We start from the raw sequence: 11,322 nt of genomic DNA on the forward strand, positions 1-11,322 counted from the left end.
TATCCCTCCGGCCGTTACCATCTGGGGCCACCTCCTTCTCCCGGTCTACAAATCTGCCTAGGTATCCCCTTCTGATCATTCCTTCTATCTCCCCCTTGAGATGCCAACAGTCCTCGGTATCATGGCCATGGTCTCTGTGGAAGTGGCAATATCTGTCCACATTGCGTCTTTCAGGGTGTCGCCCCATCTTTCCTGGCCACTTCATGGCTCTGGCATCTGGGGAATCTTTTATCTGCATTAACACCTCTGTTCGCCTTCGATTCAGGGGTGCGTACCTCTCAAACTTCCTTGGTGGACTGGGGGCCCGACTGTGCTCGGACTTTCGTCTTTTTCCTTCTTCGACGGGTTTATCATCAACCCTTGCGGGCCTCTTCCTCACCGCCTTCCTTCCGGCTTCTTCATCGGCCTGGAGGGTTTCTTCCATCTAGATGTACTTATCGCATCGTGCCCTTAGCTCGGTCAGGTCCCTAGGTGTATGCTTCACCAGGGACCTCTTCAACTCCTTGTCCTTGACGCCTCCTAGCAGGGCCGTGAACTCCTCCTTTGGGTCTAGGCCCCTGATTGTGATCTTTTCTTGTTGGAATCGCTTCATGTAGTTCCGCAGCGATTCCCCTTCTTGCTGTTTGACGTTGGTTAGGTTCAACGTAGTCTTCTGGAGGGGCTGGCTACTAGAGAATCCCTTCACGAAGAAGTAACTCAGGTCACTGAAGCTGCGGATCGACTTCGTTGGCAGTCGGTTGTACCACAGCCTCGCCGCCCCCCTGAAAGTCAATGGGAGGGCACGGCACATAATATTTTTCGAGACACGATGGAATTGCATGGCGACCTTAAAACCTTCCAGGTGATCGACGGGGTCCCCAAACCCATCATAAGTGTCATACTTGGGTAGGCAAAAACCAATCGGGAGCGGGTCCCTCATGACCTCGTCAGCTAAGGCTGTGTCATTGGTGAGGTCGGGCTCGCGGTTCCCTGTCTGGTTTTTTGCTACCTTTCTGATCTCGTCCTTTAGGTCTAAGATCATCCTCTTTAATCCCGAGTTCTCGGACCCCTGTTTGTCTCCTTGGTGTTGATCCCCATGCGGGTCTCTGGCGGCGCGTCGCGTCCTACTTCGGGGCGCGAGACTCTCCCTTACTCGGCTTCGAGGGTCACGACCGACCCTTGTCGATCCCGTACTGCTTCGGTCTTCATCTCGAGCCCTCTCAAACTGGACGTGGGGACCTGGGGGTGCTCCGCCGGTCCTATGGGAGACAGCTTTGGAGACCTCCCTCATAGTCTCGACCATCTGGTTATATTTGTCCTGGAGGTCTTCGAACTGCTACCTCGTCATGTACTCCTGGGCTGCAAGAGGCTGATGGTCGCTGCCTTCACGTACTGAATATTCAGCCGAAAGCTGGTATCTGACGGACACTTCCCGGTCGTCATGGCCCCTTTCTCGTCCTATCTTCGCCGAGGGAGGAAGCTCCCCTAAAGGTTCTTCCCCCATGTCTATGTTGGACGTCGCTCTTGTCCTCTTTCGGTTGTAGGTTCTCCCCACCATTACCGTCGTTCCCACGGACGATGCCAATCTGTTGCTACCAAAAAAAACCCCGCTAGTCGAACCTACACAAACACAAACGACGGAGGCCCGAAACTTTGTCCGGGGTTAGTCCTCCGACGCTCAAGTCAGGGTCGGCCGCACAGTTCAATAAGGGAGTAATGGTGAGGGTATCAGAGCTTACCTCCCCCTTTCTTCCGTGCCTTCTTATATAGCTCTTAGGGTTTAGGGTTTTTCCTCCTTCTTCCCTCTTAGAGTCCCACTCGAATAAGTCCATCCTTCTGGGGGGAATATTCCCCTCATGCAGACGACGTGATCCCGTGTGATTTCGCGAGCGTGCCTCGGTGATTGAGCGTGCTTGAGCGTGAGTGGCTTCTTGGAACCTTTGTCTGGCGGAGGACACGTGTCTCAGAGGCGACACGTGTCATTGCCCCCACCGAGAGGCCAGTTTGGCTATATCAAGGGACTATGATTGACGTCCAAGAGGTAAGCTCAATCGTTATCAATGTCCGACTATAATCTCCGAGAAGATCGCAATAGAAAGGGAAACTAAAAAATCAGACGAGTAGATGCAAATGATTCATGCGATTAGGTCGTTTTCAGGCTGAATCATACCTCCGGCGATGGAGTCCGCCTCATTTGCAGTGGCTATCGATGTTTTGTCTCTCTCTTCAGATGTTGGGAATGCTGTGAGTGGAGTGCCTGTTGAGTTTTCTTGCTGAGGAACTTGGAGTTCGCAGAATAGTTGTGATTCTGGTAGTGGTGTGATCGAAAAATAGTGATGATAGCTAAGGAAGGGGAAAGTTTGGGTGGTGATGATCAAGAGGAGCAGAATAGAGTGAAGTCGCCATGGAAGAAACCGGCTGATGTGAAGGGAGCTGAGGCTCCCGTCATGGGGGCTAAATCTTGGCCAGCTCTTGTCGAAGCTCGGTCAAAGAATGCGGATGCTTCTCCAAAGCCGCCCGAGCTGGCTTCTACTGCTACTCAGACTGCGGATGTTGTTCCCTCTCCACCTCCTCCTCAACAACCTGCGCAGGTTCGTCAAGTGGTGCTTGTCTTATTGGTTTGGGGTCCATTTTTATACTAGAAATGCTGGGACAATATGAACTAAAACTGAATTACCCATTGGCTAAACCGTCAATTAAACCAGAAAGGTGGAATGTGGATGTTTAATGTTGCAACAGCGAATGCAACAATAATATGTGGTTGTGCTTATTAGTTTCCTTTTGTCACAAATATTGCAGTTTTGTTGTCTAACAGCCAAATGGTACACCTTTCCTTGGCAGTCAAATCAGTTTGTGTTTTTCATTGGCATGTCTATTCCCCAATTCATTAATCATACTTGGAGCTAAAGATGAGCTTGAAGCTACAATTACTTGAATCACAGTTCCTCATCAAACCAGATTTAGGACGTCCTATTCAAAACAGAACATTGATAAGAATAGCAATCTTATGACTCATGAATTCTATTTAGTCCACTTCTAGTTTTCTAACTAGGAGGCACTATTTCTGGCTATGTATACTATGATTTCTAGCATTACATTCTGGGAATAAAAAGAGCGTTCTAGTGTACAATGCTCCCACTATTGCAGAGTCTGAGAGGGGAAAATGTGCTCAGCCTTATCCCCCACTTCGTAGGAGAGGTTGTTTCCAAGTTTCGAACTTACAACCAACAGATTGCACTAGCACAACTTGACCGTTGGTTTCTATCCTCACCCAAAAAAAAAAAAAAAAAAACCCTTTGTTTGACCAACTTTAGTTTCTGATATTTATATTTTGGTGTTGGCCAAATTGGCATTTCAAGTAAATATGGCCTTGTGAGATCTTGGTGGGGGGGATTCAATATATGTCATTCGATTCTCTAGCTTGAGTTCTAGAGGATACTACAAGCTCTCCTCTTTGTTTAGGAGGTTTGTTCACTAGCTTCAAGGGGGAATGTCTATTTCTGAAAGCCAGAAACTAACACAATCATGGATGACTTAGGCAATGGTGGTTTTGAAGGAGAGTGTACATTAGGATACCTTTTCCTGTTGGCGCAAGTGTTGTGGGATGATAATCATTTTAGCTTCTCATGCTTCATTCTTGGCCTACATCTCATACTGTCCCCTTTGGGATGTAGAGGCTAATGTGTACATGTAGGCATATTTTAAAATATCAGTCTATATTGTATCGGTCGATATGGCAGTATTTGTCGATATTGATTCGATACAAAACGATAGAATACACTTAAAAAAATGAAGTACATGCTTACATATTGATATGTATTAGTTGATACACAACCAATACTAACTGATACGTACCGATACTTAAGCAACGTACCTATAAAACCTATTTAACCTTTGAAACAGAGCATGTTCTATCACTGGCTAATGTAGGAGTAGATTACAAGAAACTAACCCCCACAATGTGTAATCCCAAACAAGACAAATAGGACCAAGAAACAAAGAAATAAGATCATCAAATAAACCCCCAAGGAGCAAAACCAGCCCAAAACCCAACCTGATAGGAGAGAGAATGACCTACGATAGGGTTGGAGAGAGAGGTGCGGCCGGGTCTGTGTTGCTCCAGTTGAGCTGCATATTTAGTCGATTGTAGGGCTCAGGGAGGGTACAAAAACCCCAAAAGTTGTGAGGATTTTGATGGCTGGGTGCGAAGTTACAAGCTTTCTTGATTTTCTAACCTAGGAGAGAGAAAACTTTAAGATTCTGCAGAACAACTACTGGACAGATCTGGACAACTTCAAGAAGAGGACTGAGTGGTCCTTTAGCAGCCTAGAACACACCCTTAAAAGGATTCACCGATCAGAGGTCAGAGGAGGGAGATACGAAGATCGATTGCTCTCCTAAAACCTTCATTGGTGCTGGTCGGTTCTGGACTATAATGGCCTCTAACAGAATCTGAATTGAACCTCTTAAATGTTACAATAGATAAAAGCTAATGATAGGAAATTAAGATAGAAGAAAGAAGCAATGAACCAAGAGAATTGTGGGTGGGGTGGCTATCTTGGCACGGGCATTTCACCCACAACTATCTTGGCTGTTAGAAGAAATTAACTGCAATCTTTGTTTATTCAATTTTGAAATTGTGAGTACAAAGGCTTCTCTATTTAAAGAGGGCAAAATAGCAATCCTGTCATAATTAGGAGCTAGCTTCCAAATAGGACTAGACACTCCTAGCAGGAGTTGGACTTATAATAGGACTAGTACTATAACTCCAATATGGAGTAGGACTAGAACTCCAACATGGAGTAGGTAACTAACTAGTCATTCACTAATATGGAAACTTAAACTGACTCAAACTGAAATAACAAAGGAAATAGACTCAAAACTAGACTCTAATTAAACTAATGAATTAAATCCCGTTTTTCTACTTTCTACCCATATTTTAGGCCCATTAAAGTGGCCCATTACAAAGGAAACCCATGGGATCAAAGGCCCAACACATACATAACCAAACCCAAGGCTTATTTGTAATAAAATAAGCCCATTAAGTGACTTATCTGCATCAATTCTCCCTCTCTTAGAAAAAATTCGTCATCGAATTTTGTAGAGTGTGAGGGTGATTCTATTATGGTGCACGTCTCTCTTCAAGTCGTAGAAAAATTCAAGTAGCTCTTTAATAATAAGGATGTAGTCTAGAATGTGAGGAGCTCGATCTTCAAGATAATTTAATGGGGATGATGAACTCCACATGCTTAATCTCAAGGTCTTCAGATGTATCCATGGGATCGTCTTCTAGCTCATCTTCTAAATGTTCATCCTTGAACTTAAGCTTTTCAAGTCATTTGTCCTTGTCGTTCACAGTCTCCTTAATGGTTTTTCCAACCATCACTTTAATCTCGAACCCTTTAGGATCTTCCGCTTGGTTGTCCATAATCACCGTAGTTGTTGTAGCACTAATATTTTTGGGTTAGATCTCTTTGTCCACCATTTTGACCATGTCGCTTTCGATTTCATCCACATGAATACCATTGATAGGAACATTAATGACCAACTCTTTCTCGGCAATAGCAATCTTGTGACATGTGGGTGGCTTTTGGGAATCTGGTGGAAGGAAGTACATGCTTCGTTCATGCTTATATGGGTACATGCCTATCAACTCGTATTGCATCTCGTCCCACGTTCTAGGTTTACGTCCTTGAGCTTGAAGTTGCCTTTCACAGACTCCATTGTATTCGAATACAATCACTCATCTGGGAACATGCATATTAGATTTTTTGTCTCTCTGTTAAGTTGTTGTCAAAGTACACGTCCAATTCATAAACCCATTCAAGGAAATCCCCACGAAAATATCGTGGCTGAGTGTTAGATGGGCAGCAGTAGCCTCCTTAAACTCTACCATTTGTTTCAGAGTCTTGTCACCTGTGGGTGTCTTTTGGAGACGTGTAGATGTATTCTGATGGAAATCTTACTGATGAAAGAGCCTTCTTTGGACATATGCAGGGAGGTATAGGGTCGCCAACTCGTACTTCATCTCTTTCCAAATCTAGGCTCATGTCCTCGAACTAGGAGTTGCTTTTCATGGATTCTCCACCATTCTCTAGCACAACCAATCAATTGGGAGCAAGAAAATCGAAGTTTTTGTGTTTCTGTCAAGTTATAGTAGTCAAAGTGCTTCCTCTAGAGAATCTATCCAATCAAGGACTTTGTATATATCCCTTTGTCCAGTAAAGTAATGAATTTCTAGAACCATCTTTGGTTAGGCTCTGATACGAAATAATGCAGGAGTGAGTAGATTACAAGAAACTAACTCCCATAATGTGTAACCCCAAACAAGACAAATAGGACCAAGAAATCAGCCCAAAATCTAACCGATAAGAGAGAGAATGGCCTGTGATAGGGCTGGAGAGAGAGAGAGGTGAGGCCGGGTCTGTGGGGCTCTAATTGGGCTGCAAATTTGGTTGATTGTAGGGCCCAAGGAGGGTACAAAAACCCCCAAAATTGCGAGGATTCCTATGTCTGGCTGCGAAGTTATAAGCTTTCTTGATTTTCTGACTTAGGAGAGAGAAAACTTTAAGATTCTGCAGAACAGCTACTGAATAGATCTGGACAGCTTCAAGAAGAGTACCGAGTGGTCCTTTAGCAACCTAGAACACACCCTTAAAAGGGTTTACCGATCAGAGGTTAGAGGAGGGAGATATGGAGATCGATCACTCTCCTAAAACCTTCACTAGTGCTGGTCGATTCTGGACTGTAGTGGGCTCTAATAGAATCTAAGTTGAACCTCTTGAATGTTATAGCAAATAAAAGCTAATGATAGGATATAAAGACAGAAGAAAGAAGTAAAGAACCAAGAGAATTGTGGGTGGGGTGGCTATCTTAGCCCGGGCATCTCACCCACAGCTATCTTAGCTGTTAGAAGTAATTAACTGCAATCTTGGTTTATTCAATTTTGAAATTATGAGTACATAGGCTCCTTTATTTAAAGAGGTCAGAATAACAATCCTATCATAATTAGGAGCTAGTTTCTAAATAGGACTAGACACTCCTAGTAGGACTTGGACTCATAATAGAACTAAGACTATAACTCCAACATAGAGGAGGACTAGAACTCCAACATGGAGTAGGTAACTAACTAGTCATTCACTAATAGGGGAAGCTAAACTGACTCAAACTGAAATAACAAATGAAATAGACTCAAAACAGGACTCTAATTAAACTAATTAATTAAATCCCATTTTCCTACTTTCTACCCATATTTTAGGCCCATTAAAGTGGCCCATTACAAAGGAAACCCATGGGATCAATGGCCCAACACATACATAACCCAACCCAAGGCTTATTTGCAATAAAATAAACCCATTAAGTGACTTATCTGCATCACTGGCAGTACTTAAGTTTCCAAAATTTGAAGCACAACTGCACAATCAATCTCCTTTTCATTTCTTAGAGTTGGGGCTTTGAATAATTCATAGAAAAGGATTCAAAATCTACAATTAAATTTAGAAGATTGAAGCATAAAAAAATCATCTATTGAAGCTAAATATAGCGCAAGGCAAGTAAGTGGAAAAAACTCGAATTTTTTTCGCAAATATTTGTTTTACTTCTGTTTTTTGCTTTGTTTGAGAAGGTTTTGGGCAAAACAAACTAAAACATTTCATCACTTTGTTCATATACTTTGAAATTTCTTAGAAAGTCAATAATAGACTATTACTAAATGTAAGAAACCTCATCATTTATAACACTTTCAATTGATTGCACTTGTCTCTCAATACGATGTTCTCCATTTTAGTGTTTATGCATGACACATGTTATATTGCTTATTTATACTATTTTTAATGCAAAGTGTATTTCCATGTGTATCTTGTCCATTTCTGTGTGTATGTTTAGTGTATCTCCGATACGTTATGTCTCTTAAAATGATCAGACCGGTACGGAAACCAATACCGATAATTTAATCCTTGCATGTAGGGGATTTACGCCTTGATACAGAGATGTGCAGACATGGTTGGGAACTGCATGTTTTATTTTGTACTTATTTATTTTGTACTTATTTATTTTGGGGGCAGCTGTGATAACAAACTTCTCAGTTATGCCGAGTTTTATAAACATTATTATTTCTGATGTTCTTTTTATTCTTCACTTCTGATGTTGGATGGATTGGAATATGCGAAATGCACATGTGTAATGGCTTGACTATGAAAGGAACTTTTCAAAGGCATGTTACGCTGAATGTGGCAAACTTCTGAAACCAGCCAAAGTGATAGGTAAACAGAAGCTGCAAGCCTAATCAACATTCAACATAGGGTGATTCAGATTTTTATCTTGAAGTAACCATAATTGTCACGACTCACGACGTCATGGTGACCCAAGGCGGTGGAGGGGTGGCTTATCGATTTGGCGGTGCTATAGTGTTGCCATGGCGATCAAATTGCCCATGTGTTATTTTTTATTTCCCCTATTTTCTAAAGTTATTTTATATGTTATAGTATATATCCTATGACATAAAAAATAATCAACATTAAGCAACATCAAGTTATAAAAAATCAACATAGTCACACTCACATTAGGTTATGAAAAACCAACATGACTTATTGACATTTAAAGAAATGCTCTTGTTTTATAATAAGTTTTATTGGTCAATTGATTTTATTTTTAGATGAGACTTTTGTATTAGGTATAACACAAAACTAGCTTTCTAACAAGTCTAAGATTATTTATCTGAGTTGTTATGACAAAGTTATGTTTCCGTCAAACTTATTTTAAAGTGCGCGAATGCTGTTAAATCACCTAAATGAAAATAATTTTATGGACATGAAAACAAAAGATTTCTTTACCGGACTTTTGGTTTTTAGCAATGTTCTACCATGATAAGATTTACAAAATATTCAGAATTGGAAAAAACCTTAGCATTTGAAAGTTGAATATCACCCTACAACCAAAAATCCAATTTTTGTTCTTGGACTAGCAGGTTGACTTTTTATCCTTTTGGAATTTGATTTTTAAACTATTTTTATTGGATTAAAATAAGGGGTATTTACTTATTTATGAATAATATCTTAAGTAAATAAAAATAAATAAGGGCAAAAAAAATAAGGCGGCATACAGTGCAACAAGGCGACAGTCACCTAGGCCCCACGCAAACTACCTGGACGCCAAGGCAACGCCTAGGCGATGCCTTAACAACTATGGAAGTAACAGAATAAAGAGGTTAAACCGTTATGGAAAATCCATAACAATAAGAAATAATGAGATAAATCTAAAATTGATAAACAAATTAAGGAATTTAACAGAAACCAAGACAATCCAATTCTACAGCCTGTCGCTAAATTTAAATTGATTTCTCAACTGATTTCAAGGCTAATATCCTTCATAATAACTATATGCTAGACTTTTTGAGTTTACCAAATGGATCCTGTTGGGAAATAGCTATAGACTCAAACAGGAATCAGAAATACATAAGAGAGAAGTCAGATTCAGACCAAGATAAATAGAAGAATTGTAGAAATTCAGATGCAGAAAGGATGAATATCAAAGGATGATATAACAGATTAACTGTAAAGAATGATAGAGAAATAAGGACGAAAGAAGGAATCGATGGTGAGAATACTGCAGAAAGAGAGAGAGAGGGAGAAGATTGTTTCCAACTTCATGTTTTTCCAACAGGACATTAGTATTTGTTTGTTTGGCATGGTTATCCTGAAATCTAGGCAGAATATTAATTTCTCATGCCCCTTGGGTAGATTGTTTACCAACCCCCTCCCCCTTTTGTTGATAAATTTAGAATCTAGATTCAATTTTTTGCCCCTGCTAACATCTTGATATGTTCTTCCAGGGATCAATGGGGCCCCCAAAATCAGAGGGGTCCGTAAACACTAATCCTTCCAATAAGCATCTGCCAGTGCACCATCAAAAATCAAGACCTAAGCGTAATATTCCTCCAAATGGTGTACCCTCATTTCCTGTTCCCGTATCTTATCACCAACCATCAATCCCACCTGTTTTTCATACTGTTGTACCTGCACCGCACATCCCTGTTCATGAGTACACTTATCCACCTTGTCCTGGACCATTTACAAGTGTAAAACCCCATATAGTAAAATCTGGATGTGAAGCCCCCGTGCAGCCTTTTGTTCCACCTGGTCCTGGTGGTGCTGTTGATGCCAATAGAAGTTTTCATCCTCCACCACGAGGAGATCCGAATTCATATAGTGGAAATTTTGGTAATAGACGACAAAATATGCAAGAACCTGGTGGCCATTTGAGTCACACATGGCATCATCAACGGGCATTTAGTCCTAGAGACAATATCAATATGCAAGCAACTCTTTGACCAAGGGCGTTTATAAGGTCACTGCCTCCATTTTTTCCAGCTCCAGGGTTCATAAATGGACCAGGTTTTCCTGGTAATATTTCAGTCCGAAATATTCTGCTTCAAGTTTTTATCTCACATACCTGGTAACAATGCAAGTGCATTGTAGGAGTTTGTATAAATTCGCATGTGACACTAATTACACTGGTAAACGACTAGTTTTGTGAAGGCATACAGATTGAATTTAAATCCTCCCCCCCCTCCCCAGTCTTAAAACAATTTTGCAAAGTTTTTATTTCATACTTTGTGGATATACGATTTCTATGAATGACATCTTGATTTATTGAATAGATGGCCCTGACGAAGCAATCATTCTGTACTCTATCCTTACTTCGAAAAGATTTTCAGTGAAGTTTTTCCAAAGCTCGAAGAAATGACTCATAAATCAAATGTTTTAGAAGCATGAAATAAAAAAACATCATGATGCAATCTTTCAGGTGTGAGTCACTAACGATAGGTCTTGATCCTCTGAAGGGGTCTTGGATCCGTAGGTAGTCCTATATCCCAAGATCCAAGACATTCCCTTTTCCAGAAGTAAAGTGACAGAGCTGTGGTTGTACTCCTTGGGAGGACAGGCTGGGTAGCTCTCCTTCAGTAAAACATCTAATTTATTGGAAACTTTTGTTTCCTTTGATCTTAGAAGTATGGCGTGATACATCTATACTCTATGACAAAAAGTTTAGTACTGTGTAGTAGCACCTGTTTAGGGATCTTTTATCTTGGTTTAAATAGTTGCAGAAGAGAAGGTATGATGGACAAGTTCAGACAGTTTGCTGTAAAAGAACAAAATGGAAAGTGAGTACTCAGTGCACATGGCTCCTGCCATTTCGGGACCTGGAGAGGGTCATAATGTATGCAGCTTACCCCGCTTCACGGAGAGGCTGTTTCCCAGCGGATTGAATAACAAATGGGTAGGAAAAAAATGGAAAATACAGAACAAGGAGGATATCGGAACCAAAAGCAATTTAAATCACCCC

At 41.2% G+C, this 11,322-nt stretch overlaps 1 pseudogene; it reads left to right on the plus strand.

The window, feature by feature from the left end:
• The first annotated feature begins 1,997 nt into the window (after positions 1-1,997).
• Positions 1,998-11,322, plus strand: part of LOC122061029 — a 26,633-nt pseudogene continuing 17,308 nt past the window's right edge.

The sequence above is a fragment of the Macadamia integrifolia genome, chromosome 14 (assembly GCF_013358625.1).
Source record: "Macadamia integrifolia cultivar HAES 741 chromosome 14, SCU_Mint_v3, whole genome shotgun sequence".
Classification (NCBI taxonomy): domain Eukaryota; kingdom Viridiplantae; phylum Streptophyta; class Magnoliopsida; order Proteales; family Proteaceae; genus Macadamia; species Macadamia integrifolia.